Consider the following 15,832-nt stretch of genomic DNA (forward strand, 5'->3'; position numbering starts at 1 on the left):
TCAGGGATCATGACCTGAGCCAAAGGCAGATGCTTAACTTACTGAGCTACCCTGGCACTGCCTCATTAGGATTTTAATTTGCATTCCTTCAATGACTAATGAAGTTGAGCAACTTTTCATTTTGTCCAATCACATATCGTCCTGTGAAGTGCTGTTTGAGGATTTTTGCCTGGTTTTCTATTGGGTTGTTTGTTTTTCTCATGATGATTTATAGTAATTCTTTATATACTTTGAAAATGAATCCTTTGTTAGGTAGTTCTCCCCACTCTGTGGTTTGCTTTTCATCCTCCTGGGGGGTGTTGTGTTTTGTTTTGTGAACAAAAAAGTTAATTGGAATGCAATTCAAGACTTATTTATTTTTCACTTTGTTATTAGTGTTTCTTGTATCCTGCTCAAATATTTCCTTATTCTGGACTTCAGAATGTCTAGTAACGGTCTTCCTGTTCCTTTCAGTCAAGCAGGTTTGCCACTTTGGAATCCTTTTGACTTCTTTCCTCTGGTCCATGGTAATTAGTCACTAGATCTATCTGATATTACCTTAGAATTAATTCTTACATAACTTTTCATTCTTTCAGCCACCACCTCCGTTCAGGCTCCAGTTAGCTCATCACAGAAGCTTCCTAGTAGCTCTTCCCACCTCTCCTCTCTCCTTTGGCCATATCCCTGCCATAGTAATCCCACTAAAACACAGAATAATCTCGCTTGTCACCTCAAAACATCCAAGAGTACCCCAATATATTCAGATTGCAGCCCAAACATCTTTCCTATTTTCAGCTCTCCCGGGGTCTGACCCTCATTGCTTACATTTATTTTCACACAACTTGGGCTCCGCTACTGTCCAATTTCTGTTGTTCCCAATGCTCCTGCTTTCTCTCTTCATGCTTTTATTTCCAGAGTTTCTTCATCCCTCAGCAGCTTTTCCTGGTAAGGTGACACATCCTTCCAGGCCCAGCTTGAGCACTAGTTTCTCTGTGGGAATTTCCATGATCCTTGCTCACAACATTGTATTTGCTTCTTTCTAATGCTACCTTGTGTTACAGTTACCTGTGTATGTGTTTGATTCCAATCATAAATTGTTAGATTCTGGAGGATAGGGCCTCAGTCTTAATATTTTTGTATCACTCCATAGGGCCTTAGATGTAATTGGGTCTTGACATTTATCTATTTATTATTAACAAGAAAGTAGTAAAAAAATAAAATAATAACTACCATTTGTTGAGTGCTGTGGTCAGTGCTAAACATGCATTATCTCAAATATCATGGAATTGTGAGGACTCAGTGGCATATTGCAACTGAAGACATTGAAAGATAGTAAGCAATCAGTAAGTAAGAGCTATTATTATTACTATTAATCATTATCATTATTATTACTCACATTTAGCAGGTGAGAAAACTAAAGTAGGTAGAGTAGAACACTGCTCAATGTTACATAGCCAGATGGAATTGGAACTTGAGCCCAGGCATCCGCCTTCTTAAAAATTTTTCTTTTTGCCTGCCTTCTTTCATTTAGTACAATGATTTTGAGATTCAGTCATGTTGTTATGTATATCAATAAATCATCCCCTTAATTGGTGAATAGTATTCCCTTGTATGATATACTATAACTTATTAATCCATTTTCTTCTTGATGGACAACTGGATTATTTCTAATTTTTTTGCTATTACAAATAAAGCTGCTAGGAAATTTCATGTATAGTTTTTTGTGGGCATACATTTTTGTTTCATTATTAGTTACCTACCTAGGAGCAAAATGATTGGGTAGCATGGTAGGTGTGTATTTAACTTTAAAGAAACTGCCAAATTGTTTTGGCAGCAGGTGTGCTGTTTTATATTCCTACCATCAGTGTGTAAGAGTTACAGTTTCTCCACATAATTGCGAAGACTGAGTGTGCTCAGTCTTTTTAATCTTAGCCAGTATGTGTGTAGTGGAACCTCACTGTGGTTTTACTTTGTGTTGTTATGCATTTGCTACAATGAGGACTAATGATGTTGGACATCTCTTCATGTATTTATTGGCCATTTATATCTTTTCTTTGGTGGAGAGTCCGTTATATCACTTTGAATCACAAGAGTTCTCTATATATTTTGAATGGAAGTTCTTTATCAGATAGATGTGTTGTGAATGTTTTCTACCAGTGTTGTATTTGTTCTTTGTTTTCTTATTGGTGTCTTATCAAAGAGCAAAATTTTTAGATTTTGATAAAGTTTAGTTATCAAGATTCTTTTATGGAAAATGCTTTTGGTGTCATAAGGAAACTTTTCCTGCCCTAAGTTCTAAATATATCCTGTGTTTTCTGGAAGTTTCATAGTTTCAGCCTTCACATTAAGCTACAGGATTTTTTAGTTCATTTTTGTGTATTGTAAGTCAGTAAGGGTTGATGTTTATCTTTAAAATATGGATTCTTAGTGTATTGAACATTTACTGGAAAAACTTTCCTTTCCGCATTGAAATGTCTGGGCATTTTTGTCAAAAATCACTATGTCTATTTTTTTACTCTATTCTTTTCTGTTGATCTATATATCTATCCCTAGATAGTACCCAGCAGTCTGAATCACTATAGCTTTATTGTAAGTATTAAAATCAAGGGGTGCCTGGTGGCTCTGTGGGTTAAAGCCTCTGCCTTCAGCTCAGGTCATGATCCCAGGGTCCTGGGATCGAGCCCCACATTGGGATCTCTGCTCAGCAGGGAACCTGCTTCCTCTCTCTCTGCCTACTTCTCTGCCTACTTGTGATCTCTGTCTGGCAAATAAATAAATAAAATCTTTTAAAAAAATCAAATCAAATCAAATCGAATAGACTTTTCAACTTTGTTCCTTATTAGAATTGCTTTGGCTATTCTACATTCCTGGAAGTTCCATATGAATCTTAGAATTAGCTTGTCAGTTTCTACAAAAGCGCCTGAAAGAATTTTGATGGGGACTGAATTGAATCTTGGGGAGAATTGGGGTATTGTTCCCATTTTAATAATGTAGCATTTTCTAATCTTTGAACATGGTATAGCTCTCCATTTTTTAAGTCAGAGAAGTTGCGGTGGGAGACAAAAAAAAGAGGTTTAAGAAAGTTGTGGTTCTTATTCAGAAAATAGGAATTTGATATAAATTAAAGCATGGAGTATCTATTTTTGTGATAATACTGAACTAGGTCATCAAGATAATATTCTATAAAGAAACAAGAAAAGTTGATTCATTAAACTGTTTCATCAAGTACTTAAATAAGAATTTCTTTTATGAGATAAAATATTGATGTATTTTCTAAATCAGTTTAGTCCTCCTATCTGTAGAACATGTATAAACTTTGGTCATATCCATACTTACAGGGACTCCTCAGAAGATTGAAGTCCATTCCCCTGAAGAACATGTGTCTCCCTAAAATGAATTAGCCAATTTTGATTTTCACCACCTTGTTCCTCTTGAATTCTCTTCTGCTTGGCACATTGGCAAATGATTGATTATAAACCACTCCATGGATATACACTTAAAAAGGGAGAATATGAAATTTGCTAGATGCTTTAGGTAAAAAAAATCTTGCTCTTTGGGTCAAAAGAGTTGCTTCAAAAAAACTTTGTTTCTTAAAAATCTACCAAGATTAACTTCTCTTGAATAATGTCTTAATTTGTCTCTTCATTTTGGCCTTCCAGGCACAAAATATAGGTATACGTTAGTACAAATGGTTTTTTTTTTTTTTTTTAGTTGAGTGGAGTGTATTTTCTTCAGAAATTTTACCATAGACTTTTTGGTTTTGTTTCCTTTGTGGAATTCTGGGTGACTAGATCAGCAGTCATATTCCTTATATATTTTTAAATCAGTTTAATATGTTTTTAATATTTTAAAAAGTGGGGTGGTATTCAGTCTCCAAGATGGCTCCCAAAGACTCTTGCCTCCTGGTGTTCATATGCATGGGTAGTCCCCTCCCACATCACATATGCTGAGCTGTATAACCACTAGGATATTGTGGATAAGATGGTGCATGATTTCTAAGGCTAGGTCATTAAAGAAGTTGTGGCTTCTATCTCTCTCTCTCTTGGATTATCACACTGGGGGAAGCTAATGGCTGTGTGGTAAGGATGTTTAAGTAGCTCTATTAAGAGGATACGGCAGGAACCGAAGGGTCTCTGAATACAACCAACACTAATTTGCCAAATATGTGAGTGAGCTACCTTGGAATCAAATCCTCCACCCCCAGACAAGCCTTCACATGATATCACAGCTCTGGTCAACCTCTTACTGCAACTGTATGAGGTTGCCCATAGAAACTATGTGAGATAATACAAGTTTGTTGTTGTTTAAGTCACTATGTTTTGTGATTATTTCTTATAAAGCAACTTGTAACTAGTACAACCAGTTAGAAATGCTTGAACAAAATTTTCCTAAATCTCATTATAAAAACCCTGGTATAACTTTATTTAATTCAGTGATAAGCTCTTTTTCTGAGATCTGACTATTTTTGCAAGACATGAGTGATTCTTACAATTTTAAGTGAGGTGGAAAAGGGCAGGTGTTACTTATAGGTTTTCTAGAGAAGTAGTTCAGACAAACAGGCTGAGGTACACCCTCATCCTTATTTGTAGAATGAGAAAGGGGCAGAGCATCCGTAGTGTGAACTCTTTTCAGAGTCTCAGGCTCTAAATGAAGGTCAAGAGAACTCCAGGGTTTCTTCTTTGAATGTCTCTGTCTCAGAAAATGTCTGGCAAAGCAGACAAAAATCCCGTTTCATTTTCCTATTGTTCCATGGTTGTATTTTGATGTGCCAAAATCTGTTCTTTGTGCCACATATCAGCATTGAATGACTGAGGTGTAGACTTTTGTGAAACTTTCATTTAATTACACATGAAGCGCCATAGAATTTCACCCACAGAACAGTAGAGTTGTTTTGTCAAGTGTTCAAGACCTAAATTTGCCGTTGGCTCACCCCCAGCGCAGTCATGCGATTAGTCACGCAAGTAGTCACAAGCCCTCTTCGCCATAAAGGAATCCTAACTCACAGCCCCACCAGTGCTCTTTTCCCAAAACATGTCTCTGAAAACTAAACTCAAACATGCATGTCGGTTTAGACTTATTTTTCATGTTTGTTTTGCCCAAAGCATGGACCATGTCAGGGAAGATGGAGACACCTTCACGGCCGGTTAGTCACATCTCACCAAAGCTTCTCAATGGGCTGTCAGACAAGAAAGGAGCCTCATGTAGCCACCTTAATCAGCATCCCCCATCTGTGAGGTCATCGGGATGTTTCAAACAATTTCCAGCTCTCATTAGTTGAGCGTGTTCCACAGGCAAGTCCTTATCTTTTGTAACTTTTGCTGCCACATCCTGAGAAAGCCTCTCTGCAGAATGACACTTTCCCCATGGGTCAGGCCGCGGTAATGAGCCACCAATTGACGTGCCCTTTGCACTCACTGGCAGTATATGTTGATAGTAACCTTTCGTGTTGTGAGATGTCGCTTTTACCCTTGGCTTCTGCCATGGAAGTCTCATTATTTCTAATAGGCTGTGGTAATTAGGGTCTTGGGGCTGTTGATCGCAGCCATTGGGAGCAGGGAAGGGGCACTCAGGGAGGGAGAACAGCCGCTTTTTCTTTACAGGAACAATGTGATGCATAGCTCAGCCCAGATCTGCAAATGGGAGAGGCAGTGGTGGACCCCCAGCCGCCGATGGGAACCTCCTCGCCAAGTCCTTTCACGTGTGCTTTCCTCACACTCGCCACTGGCTCTTTTGAGACCCCTTTTGTGCAGAATGCCGCACTCAGCTCTTACCTCAGAGCATTGGGTTTGGCCTAATAAGGAATTCATTCAACGGAATATTTGGGAAAGAAATGGGAGTGTTCAGAGAACTTTTCTTTTTCTCTCTTTCAAAGACAGTTGGCTGGGGAACAAAAAAGGGTGACACAGACAACCAGCCATCTCGGGTGGCCCATGGGTCCTCTGAGGAGGCAGCATTGTGCCTGATGGCCCCGGGAAAGCTCCTCAGACTTGTGATTGGGAAATGTGGACTCCTGATGGAATTCTGTGGTTGTTGAAATCTGCTTGGCCTCTCATGGCTTTAAATAAGTAATAAAGCCATTCCTTTAATGCTAGAACAATACTTTGGTTTAATCCTAAGCCCCTGGGGGTTAAGGGAATGGGTAGGGGGAAAGTCCACACTAGGGTAAGTACATAGGAAACCACAAATAATCAAAGACACATAGGGTCAGCATTCACATTCTCTCAGTTTCTTGACCTGAAGTGCTTTCTCTATTAGAAGGACAACCAAACAAAATTAAGCGTACTTGTTGCTTTAGCTGGGATAAGATCGAAGGCCAAGGGACAACTTAGAGGAAAGGCTGTAGCTTATTTGTAAGTGGTGGAGTTTGAATGTTCTACATCAGGATAAAATGTTTCCACACAAATGTAAGGAAAATCCCCTATATTAATCTGATTGTGAAAATAACACTTGGGAAAGCCCCTCCAATGAATGTCTCCCATGTTAAGGACATGCAGTGCCCAAGACCCTAGTTTGCTGCTGCTGAGATCATCACTCTTGGTGATACAGAAGTATGGTTTGTTTCTGAGAGCCCCTGGCTGATTTATTCTCTGCTCTGCAAAAGGACATTTACATATAAAATGTACGCCTATTTCCATTGGTTGGTCCATAGTATACATATATGGCAGTTGTGAGGTGGAGAGCTCAAAATGTATTAACCAATAATCACTGAAAGTTGATTCTTCCTTGAACATGTAAAAAGTCTTCAGAAGCAAGCCATGAGAAATTCCCTTATTCCCTCCTGTCCTTCCTCCCTTTCTTCCTGCCACAAACATTTAACCAACTGGCATGTGAGTAGGTATTGGGCTGGGAGCTACTGACAACCCACGAGTGAATGAAACATAGCCTTGTTTCCAGAGGACTTTAGAGGGAAAGTTAGACAGAGGATGCCAATGTCAGACAACATGAAAAGAATGATTTAAAGAAGGGGTAGTGGAGTCCAGAAGAGAGGTAAGACAATTCATTATTGCCAGGCTCTCAGGTGCCACACTTTGTTCTCACATTCCTTACCAGGACCAGAGTATAAGCTCCAGTGGGATGGGCACCTAGAACAGTGCCTGGCCTGAAGAGGCCCTGAATATTTGCTAGTGAAAAAACATAGACATCTTGGTAGTGAAACCTCTTGGTAATGACCTCTTATTTTCATTCATTAAGTGTTATTCCAGGTTGCTCCTTCTGTTTTCTACTCTATTCTCACAGCTCCATGATTGGGAAAAAGGAGTTGATCCATATCAAGGGGGAGGCTACTACTGCGGAGATTTTAGGGGAGTTTAAAGGCATTTACATACTTAATGTCATTGACTCTGGCCTTTCTTTCTTGGATCCTTCTCTTCACATTTGGAATCTTGCTCCCAGGCCTCTTGAGGGGTATAAAGAGCTTAGGGCTGTATTACGTGTGGGAGCATCCTGTTCTGGGAAGGCCAAGCAGGAACAGGGTAGGACACAGGGGAGGATAGCCCAGGCCAGCCTGCTCTCAGCCCTCGGGAGGAGAGCTCTTGTTTTTCTTGTTCTGTGGGTTCACCCTTCCTGACTTTTTCAAATTGCTAGACCTTAGGCTGAGGTGAAAGTGTGAGCCTTAGGGAGGAGGCCAAATTGGCTCCTCTACTGCTTTTGGTCTTGCTGCTCTCAAGGCTTCTGGGCAGAAGAAGTCCTTTCTGTGTACATGTGCAGCCCAGATCAGCTAAGGCTCAGGCCCAAGGTCTAGTTGGCAATAAAAAGTTTTCATGACTCTGGAGTCTCTTGTTTTCATAATTTTCTCATGAGTTTGTAGAAAGAGTTGATGGCTTGAAAAAGTGGGGCCGTGGGGTTCACAACTGAGTATCTTTTTATATTTTGAAAGTGCAACCAAAATGTTTGTAATATATAACACATCTACAGAGATTGTTGACTCTGCCAGGATAGCATTACAAAAGGGGATGTTTCTAATTTGGTTTGCCCACTTTAAACACCAGAATCTACTAACAATAGGTGTCTCTGGTCAGATTATCTTTTGTCTGTCTGTCTATTTATCTGTCTATCTATTCATCCATCCCTCCATCTACCTATGCTAGTTTTTTAGGGCTGCCATAACAAAGTATCATAGACTGGTTTAAACAACAGAAATTTATTTTCTCATATTTCTGGAAGCTGTAAGTTTAAGATCAAGGTGTCAACAGGATTGGGTTTTTTGTTGTTGTACTATGTTTTTTAGAGGACTGTGTCCTTGGCTTAGAAATGACCATCTTCTGTGTGTGTGTGTGTGTGTGTGTGTGTGTGTGTGTGTGTGTGTTTATCCTAATTTTCTTTTCTTATAAGGACACTAGTCCTAACAGACCAGGGGCCACCCACATGACCTCACTGTATCTTCATTACCTCTTTAAAGACCCTGCCTCCAAATACAGCCACATTCCGAGCTACTGGGGGTTAAGACATCAACAAATGGATTTTGAGGAGACATTGTTTTCCCATAACCCATCCATCTATCTGCCCACCCATCCATCATTTTTCTATCTGTCCATCCATGCATCCATCCATCCATCTCTCACAATACCTAAAAGGGACTTTAGAAAATAATAGAAATGATTAGAAATGATTGCAAATGACCGAACCCATTGAACAATTGACAATTGAAAACACTGAAGCTCAGAGAGAGCAAGCATCTTTCCTGGGGCAGCACGTCTAGTGTCTCATGGAAGTTGCTCAGTGCTAAATTTTGAGTTTTATAATTCATCATTTGTTTTCTACAATGTCATGAGTCCTGGAATAGCTATTAAGCTTCTTCCATCTCATATCCCCAATTAAGATCCCATAAGTGACCCTTATTAAGGAAAGTCTTCTAAATGTAATAAAAGAGGCCACATGGGAGAGAGTGAATTATGAAACTGGATCTGGAAAGAATTCCGTGGCGTGACTGGGCTGTCCATGCTGTTGTCAGCTATAATTCAACAAGAGCTCTTACAGAGGACTTTCTTCATGTATGAGACAGAGAATTTCAAGTTTTTTTCCCCCTAAGTACTATGTCCATAAATGGCCAGATGATATGGGATCCTTTTTTTTTTGTATGTTTGTAGTTATCTTGGGCCAAAATATGATGTTGAGGTACTTCTTTCAGAAAACACGATTAAGAATACTATGGTAAACTACTGTTTGGATGTGCACTTGGAGGTGAATGGGCACTTCCTGGCCATGAGGGGACCATGTGGGGTGATGAGATTGGCCCCTTGACCCTAAAAGGAAGAACTCTAAGGAAGGGTTGACCTGATACAAGGTCATCATTTTCTCTGTAGCTTTTTGCATATTGGATGACAAACCACAGTTAGTGTCTGTTCCTAAGAGACTGCAAGGTATTTTTCAGTGTAATTTCAAACTACTTCTCAGAATTGAGAGAATTTCACAATTTTACAACCTGATCACAATTTAAAAACCTGATCAGTGGTTTAGGCTTTCAGTTATTTGATGAATGGAAAATTTCATGAAGAAGGATTTAAATAGAAGGTTTACCTTCATTTGCGTTTCAACTGATGGCTGCACAGCAAAAACCAGTGTGATGAACAGACAGTGGTTAAAATAATGCCCTGTGGGTTTCAAGTTTTCAAGTTTCAAAGGGAAAAATAAGTCTGATATTGAAATGACCCAAGCAACAGTGGCTAAAGGCCTGGCCCTTCTCTGCAGCACACACACAAGAAGCTTGGACTGTTGTGTCTAATATTTTTCCTTTCTCAATGCAATTAGAATTTCTTGGAAGTCTGTTGAGTCCAGTTGTGGGACTGGAAAAAAAAAGGCATGCAAACATCAAATAATGAATATGATGATGGTAAGTTGGTACAGGGTGTGTGAGAGGCCACACACTCATCATAATACTCTAAAGCAATAAGTATATAAAGATATATTTCTAATGAAATAGAAAGGTGAATGTAATTGAACAGTTTATTAGGATGTGTAGGTATTCTTTTAAAAAAAATGGTAAGTACACATCTGTTTTAAAGTATTGATTTGTGTTTGTTTCAGGAGAGAAGAAACACAGGGAGCTTTGAGTCAGCTAAGCTGTCCTGAAGAAGTAGGAGCTGTTCCAAGAACAGAAGGAATGCATGGGCATCTGCGGTTGTGTTTATTGATCAGGTAGGAAGGGGGCTAGTGAACACAAAGAAGGCTCCATGGCGAGATTTCCACTGAGGATTATCCAATATTCTTAAGAGGGGAGTTCATCTTTTGTTTCTTAAGACATGAAGCTTCAGGGGCACCTGGGTGGCTCAGTGGGTTAAGCGTCTGCCTTTGGCTCAGGTCATGATCTCAGGCTCCTGGGATTGAGCCCCGCATCAGGCTCTCTTCTCAGTGGGGAGCCTGCTTCCCCTCTCTCTCTGCCTGCTTCTCTGCCTACCTGTGATCTCTGTCTCTGTCAAATAAATAAATAAAATAAAATCTTTAAAAAAGGAGAGATGAAGCTTCAGGATGGCCCCACTGATGAGAGGAAATGACTGCTTAAAGATGGCATTGGTTTTTTGTGGGGTGAGGGCAGAGCTTTTTTATCTGGCAGCCAGGGTTGTGGGCCACTAGGTAAAGGGCGGCCACAGCAGAGGTAGTGGGCCTGGATGTTGGCCATGATCTTGGCCTCCCCTGAAGCCCCATTTTTAAGCCACTTCCCCCCGTTGTGTAGCAGCTCCTGCTGGATCTCCATGGAGAACTCGAGGTTGGGGCCTTCAACAATGTGGCCCACAGGGCAGGCCTTCTGAAAGAAGCCACACTAGATGCACTTGGTCCTGCTGATGTCAGAGTGGGTGGTCCTGCGGGTGACGTGGGCCCTGCCATGTCGGGTGGCATGTGAAGTGGGTGGCAGTGAGGCAGCTCGACCTCACTGGTGATGGCCTGTTAGGGGCAGGCAGCCTGGTAGAGCTGGCCTGCGGTGCAGTGTGCCTCTCCTCTCCCTGTGGATGGATGGATGGATAGATGGACGGCAGCTTGGTGCATGTTCCCCCATAGACACCTGGATCCAGTGTGTCGTTCTCGGGTGTGGGTATATGATGGGGGGGGGGGGCGGTGGTTTCCCGAAGCAGGTTGCTCAGGACCCTGCCCAGGCTTCTAAGGAGCTCAGTCCACAGCAGGGTCTGAGCTGCCCTGTCAGTCACTGACTTCAGATCCTTTGAGGGCTCCTGCAGGTTCGGGAACTTGTAGGTGGGATGCTCCTGCCCATGCAGCCTGGGCCAGGGCGCAGAGTAGCACAGGTGCCCCTCTTTCCCTTGCCCAGTGGCCTCAGGCATGCATTTTTCTTTTTACTTCAGTTAACAGAGCAGGCCAACACATCAAAGTCATAGAACCAAACACTAATTGATCAGTCATGCAAATTTAATGACCACCTTATTTCCTGGGAAACAAGTCATACAAAATTGAAAATCTGTCTGAAAGAGATATAACCGTGCCATGCTGTGATATGAGGAATGTACTGGTTGTCTATTGCTGTGTAACAAATTGCCCCTAGACTTGTGGAAAGCAGAGAGAGAAGCAAGAGGAAGGAAATCAGATGTCTGGTCTGGTGGTGGGGGCTGCAGTCTAGGAATGCTAATGCCTGAGATCCAAACAAACAACAAAGGAGGTCAGCACCCCGGCTTGTGGGGGATGATGGCTCCCACACAACTAATTTTAGAGCTCTCCAGGGGACCGCTCTCTGCTCCCAAGGTTGGGAAATGTCGTTCCAAAGTGTGACTTGCTGATCTGAATTTATCTCAGTCACACTGCAGGTGGCGGGATGGTTGCTGTTAACATTTGTTGAGCATCAGCTGTGAATCAGGTTCTATGCTAGGAATTTTATACAGATTTCCTTACTCCTAGAGAGGCAGGAAATCAGTGTCATCACTATTTTATAGAGGAAGATAGAGAGACTAGATTTATTTAATCTGACTGTCTTAAACAAAGCTTGTTTCCTACATAGGATCAAACGGTATGAAATAAGGCCCCAAAGAGCAAAGACTATGGAAGATAATGCAGATAAAAGAGCTAGTTTGTTAGATTTCTTTTTCTCTTTTAAAAGATCTTATTTAGTTATTTGAGAAAGAGAGAGAGCAGAGAGGAGGGACAGAAGGAGAGGGAGAAGCAGGCCCCCCACTGACAGGGAGCCTGATGTGGGGCTCCACCCCAGAATGACCTGAGACATGCGTAATTGATGGAGTCATCCAGGCACCCCTAGTTTGGTAAATTTCAACCTGAGCTCTAAATAGATTGAAAAAGTTAAAGCAGTGCTGGTGATATTTCTAAATTCCATATAGTCTGCTGTGAGATTTGGTCACAAAGAGAAACAACATGTTTTGGGCTATAGAGAGCAAGGTGTGGGGAAGGGGTTCAATCAGGTGCAACAGTGACTGGTATGGGACAAAGGAGGAGGAATGATCTGGTTCCCAAAGCTGGGGATTTAAATGTGGAGATCTCTCCCTGTCTGTGCCCCAGGGTGGCAGTGCAGAGGAACCTAGCCACACTAAGTGAATGGCAAGATGGGAGCCGTGGGAACGTGGTTCCTTGGCTCTGGTTAGCTCCTACTGGGTATTGAGTAACTTTGCGTGACAGGAGCAGGGAAGCTGGGGAGACAGATGAGGCCAGAGAGGAAGAGTTAAGATATGCAGATTTCAGAGACTGGGGAGGCCAGGAATGACTCTGTGGAGCATAACAGCTGGTGCTCTGGGGAGCAAATAGTCCATTTCAAGATGCGGAGAACTGGTGTCTGGTGGCCTAGGGTTGCTGTTGTCAGCAGTTACTAGAAAATGTTTTGAAGCAAATATGCTTTTGCAAACACACCCATGCGTACTCATTCATTCCTAAATACAAACTGAGCTTTTTTTTCTACAAAGCCAAAATGCCTACAAAAGTGTTTCTGTGTTTTATTTACTTGGAGAGTAGCACATTAGTTTTCCCTTCCTGCAAGAATTGTGTGTTCCCCTTGAAATGCAGAGCGGGTGATCATGCTAGACCCATGCTAGATTTTCCTTTTCTGAATGTTTGGTATCATCAAGCTTTACTTACAGGCAATTGTGTGGCTGTGTCTCTCTGCGTGTGGCTTCAAGACAATATCCCTCATGACCATTTCTTAACTCTGGTAATTCACAAAGTGGCTTGTGCTACCCTGGGAAATGATGTGAGAAGGACTTCAAAAACCCCTGATGGCTGAAGAATGGTTGAGGTTAGGAGCCAAAACAAATGGAAGGATGGCCATGGTGCCAGGCAGGAGATGAACATAAATGAAAGAAAACCAGCCACCAGATCAAAGTGCACATGTCCTGCACTTTGCCTCAGATGCTGTGGAATAGTGGCTCTGGCTTCCCCAACCAGTTCTTGAGCAGGAACTTCCTGCATCCTGAGACTGCAAGGTGCTCTTCCCAATCACAAAACAAGAGAATGTGAGATCACTGTCAGAAGTCTGAGCCTGGGGTGAGAGTTAGCTCCTACCTCTCTGATACTGAGCTTGAGAGCTAAGTATGCTTCGACTCCTGGAGAGCGCCCCTTGGCTACATCTTGTCACCTCCCATTGCCAAAGCCATTGTCAAGTACCATAGGCCAGTTTGCGTGGTTGAAGAACCTGGCTCTGCAGTCAAGCTGTGGGACAGTCTAGGAGTCAAAGGTGAGAAAATGGGGGAGGGTATGCATTAAAGAGACAAAAAATGTTTTGTTTTATTTATTTATTTATTTATTTATTTGACAGAGAGAGAGAGAGAGAGAGGTCACAAGTAGGCAGAGAGGCAGGCAGAGAAAGAGGGGGAAGCAGGCTCCCCACCGAGCAGAGAGGCCCATGCGGGGCTTGATCCCTGGACCCCGGGACTGTGACCCGAGCTGAAGGCAGAGGCTTTAACCCACTGAGCCACCCAGGTGCCCAAATGTTTTTTTTTTTAAAAATTTTATTTATTTATTTATTTATTTATTTTTTGGTGCTGGTGTCTGAAGCAGTACTGGGACTGTGGGCTCATTACCTGTAGGAGATGGAGAACTCTGCCAATCTGAAAACTTAACAGTCAGTAGTGAATGTAGCTCTGAATCAGCCACCTAGTGCTTCTCTTCTGTGTAAATTGTTATAGGATCTATTTAGGAGAGAGAGCCCACGGGGATGTCTTATGGGCTGGGCAACAAATAGGTTGAATACAGGAAACTGCCATTTTGTAGGTTATAAGTTACAAAAAGCTATTGAGAATGGCTCCCATTTTCATCATTTTTTGGGCCTGTAAAATGGCTGTTCTGGGAGGTTCCGATATTTTCTAGAATTTTATGCCTAGATCTATGCTAGGCACTGTGGAGGTACCAGAAATGTCAGAACCACCATTGTCTGTGGGAATCAGCCTGCTATGACTCGTGGGCCAAATCTGGCCCAAAGCCTGTTTCTGTCAAGTTTCACTGGAACCCAGTCAAGCCCCTTTGTGTACTCACTGTCTGGGACTGCTTCCATGCAACCAGAGTTGTGTAGTTAAACAATGACTATACCATCCACAAAGCTTAAATAGTCACTGTCCACTCCGCTACAGAAAAGTTTGCTGATCCCTGTGTCACATAATGTGAGAGACAATGGTCAAACATAAACACTACCATTTTTCATTGATAATCTAACACCTTTTCTTTTTCTGTTTTCCCATTCATCATTATTCTTTTTCTTCCTCGAAATGTCTGAATTTCTAGTGTCCCCTTTCCTCAGTCTCCTTCACTGTTCTTGCTTGTTCCTTGTCTGTTATTCCATGTCCCCATTCTTTCATGCTCTTCTCTGTTCATCCCCCCCTTCCCCTGCTTCTTCTCTATCCTAGTCCATCTCCACCCACCTCTTACTTCTTCTTCCACTTCTTTCCCTTTTTCTTTTCATCAGTGCCTCCTCTTTGGAACATGTTGGCTCCATTGACTTAGGAGGGGCGGGATGGTTCTTCATCTTGCCATTCAGAGCAGCCTTCTCTTGTTTCAACACAGTCTTGTGTTAGTTTCCCTCTTCAGATCTGCCCAGTCCGTGGAGCGGGTCTGATATTTAACTTGCAAGGAAAAGTAGCATGTCCGAATCAGTGACCATTTACGTTGGTTGGCTGTCTGCCCTGATTGGTCAGTGTTGAATATATATTTTTTTAATTTATTTGACAGACAGAGATCACAAGTAGGCAGAGAGGCAAGCAGAGAGTGGAGGAAGCAGGCACCGTGCTGAGCAGAGAGCCGGGTGTGGGACTTGTTCCCAGGACCCTGAGACCATGACCTGAGCCAAAGGCAGAGGCTTTAACCCACTGAGCCACCCAGGCACCCCAGTGTTGAATATTTTGAAAATCATTCCTGCTATGAGATCATCTGCTTCAGCCAGCCAACCAGACAGCTCAAAGTTTAGAAATGCCGTGCAGATACCCTTCCTTAGGAACTCTGTTAGTCTGTGTTTGTGGGCTTAGCCTCTGAAGTTTTATTGCTCTTGCTGTTTTTAATAGCATTGTGAGGCAGTGTCTAGAATCCAGAAATTAAGTCCATTCAAAATTAGGTTGGGTCTGTGTGCTGGTCGATGCCTTTCTTTCTACAGAGTAATGTTTTGAATCTAAGACACTTGTCAAATGATTCTCAGAAGCATACACCACTGGTTGCTAAAGACTTTATTATATAATAGTGTAGGGGAAAAAAAAATCAGAACTGGGTGATTTGGAGTCATTTTTAAATAATTTTCAGATACACCAAACCTTGTCATACCATTCATCATCGATGCTAGAAAGACGAGAGGCCTCATATAACAGGGTTACCAATCACCAAGCCAGTCCACTACGGAATTGAGGGGGAAAGTGCCCAGAACATAGCAACCTTGGACTTCACCTGGCTTTAGGGAATGCTGCTGAAAATATATTTCAGGGGCAAAAACTTG

The 15,832-nt window shown here is 42.0% G+C and overlaps 1 long non-coding RNA gene across 3 annotated transcripts in view; it reads left to right on the top strand.

The window, feature by feature from the left end:
• Positions 1-15,832, top strand: part of LOC116596002 — a 42,113-nt gene that overhangs the window by 11,891 nt on the left and 14,390 nt on the right. For all 3 annotated transcript variants that reach the window (XR_004287960.1, XR_004287962.1, XR_004287961.1), the window contains exon 2: positions 10,003-10,113. This is a non-coding gene — a long non-coding RNA (uncharacterized LOC116596002). The remainder of the gene's footprint in view (positions 1-10,002; positions 10,114-15,832) is intronic.

The sequence above is a fragment of the Mustela erminea genome, chromosome 7 (assembly GCF_009829155.1).
Source record: "Mustela erminea isolate mMusErm1 chromosome 7, mMusErm1.Pri, whole genome shotgun sequence".
Taxonomy (NCBI): domain Eukaryota; kingdom Metazoa; phylum Chordata; class Mammalia; order Carnivora; family Mustelidae; genus Mustela; species Mustela erminea.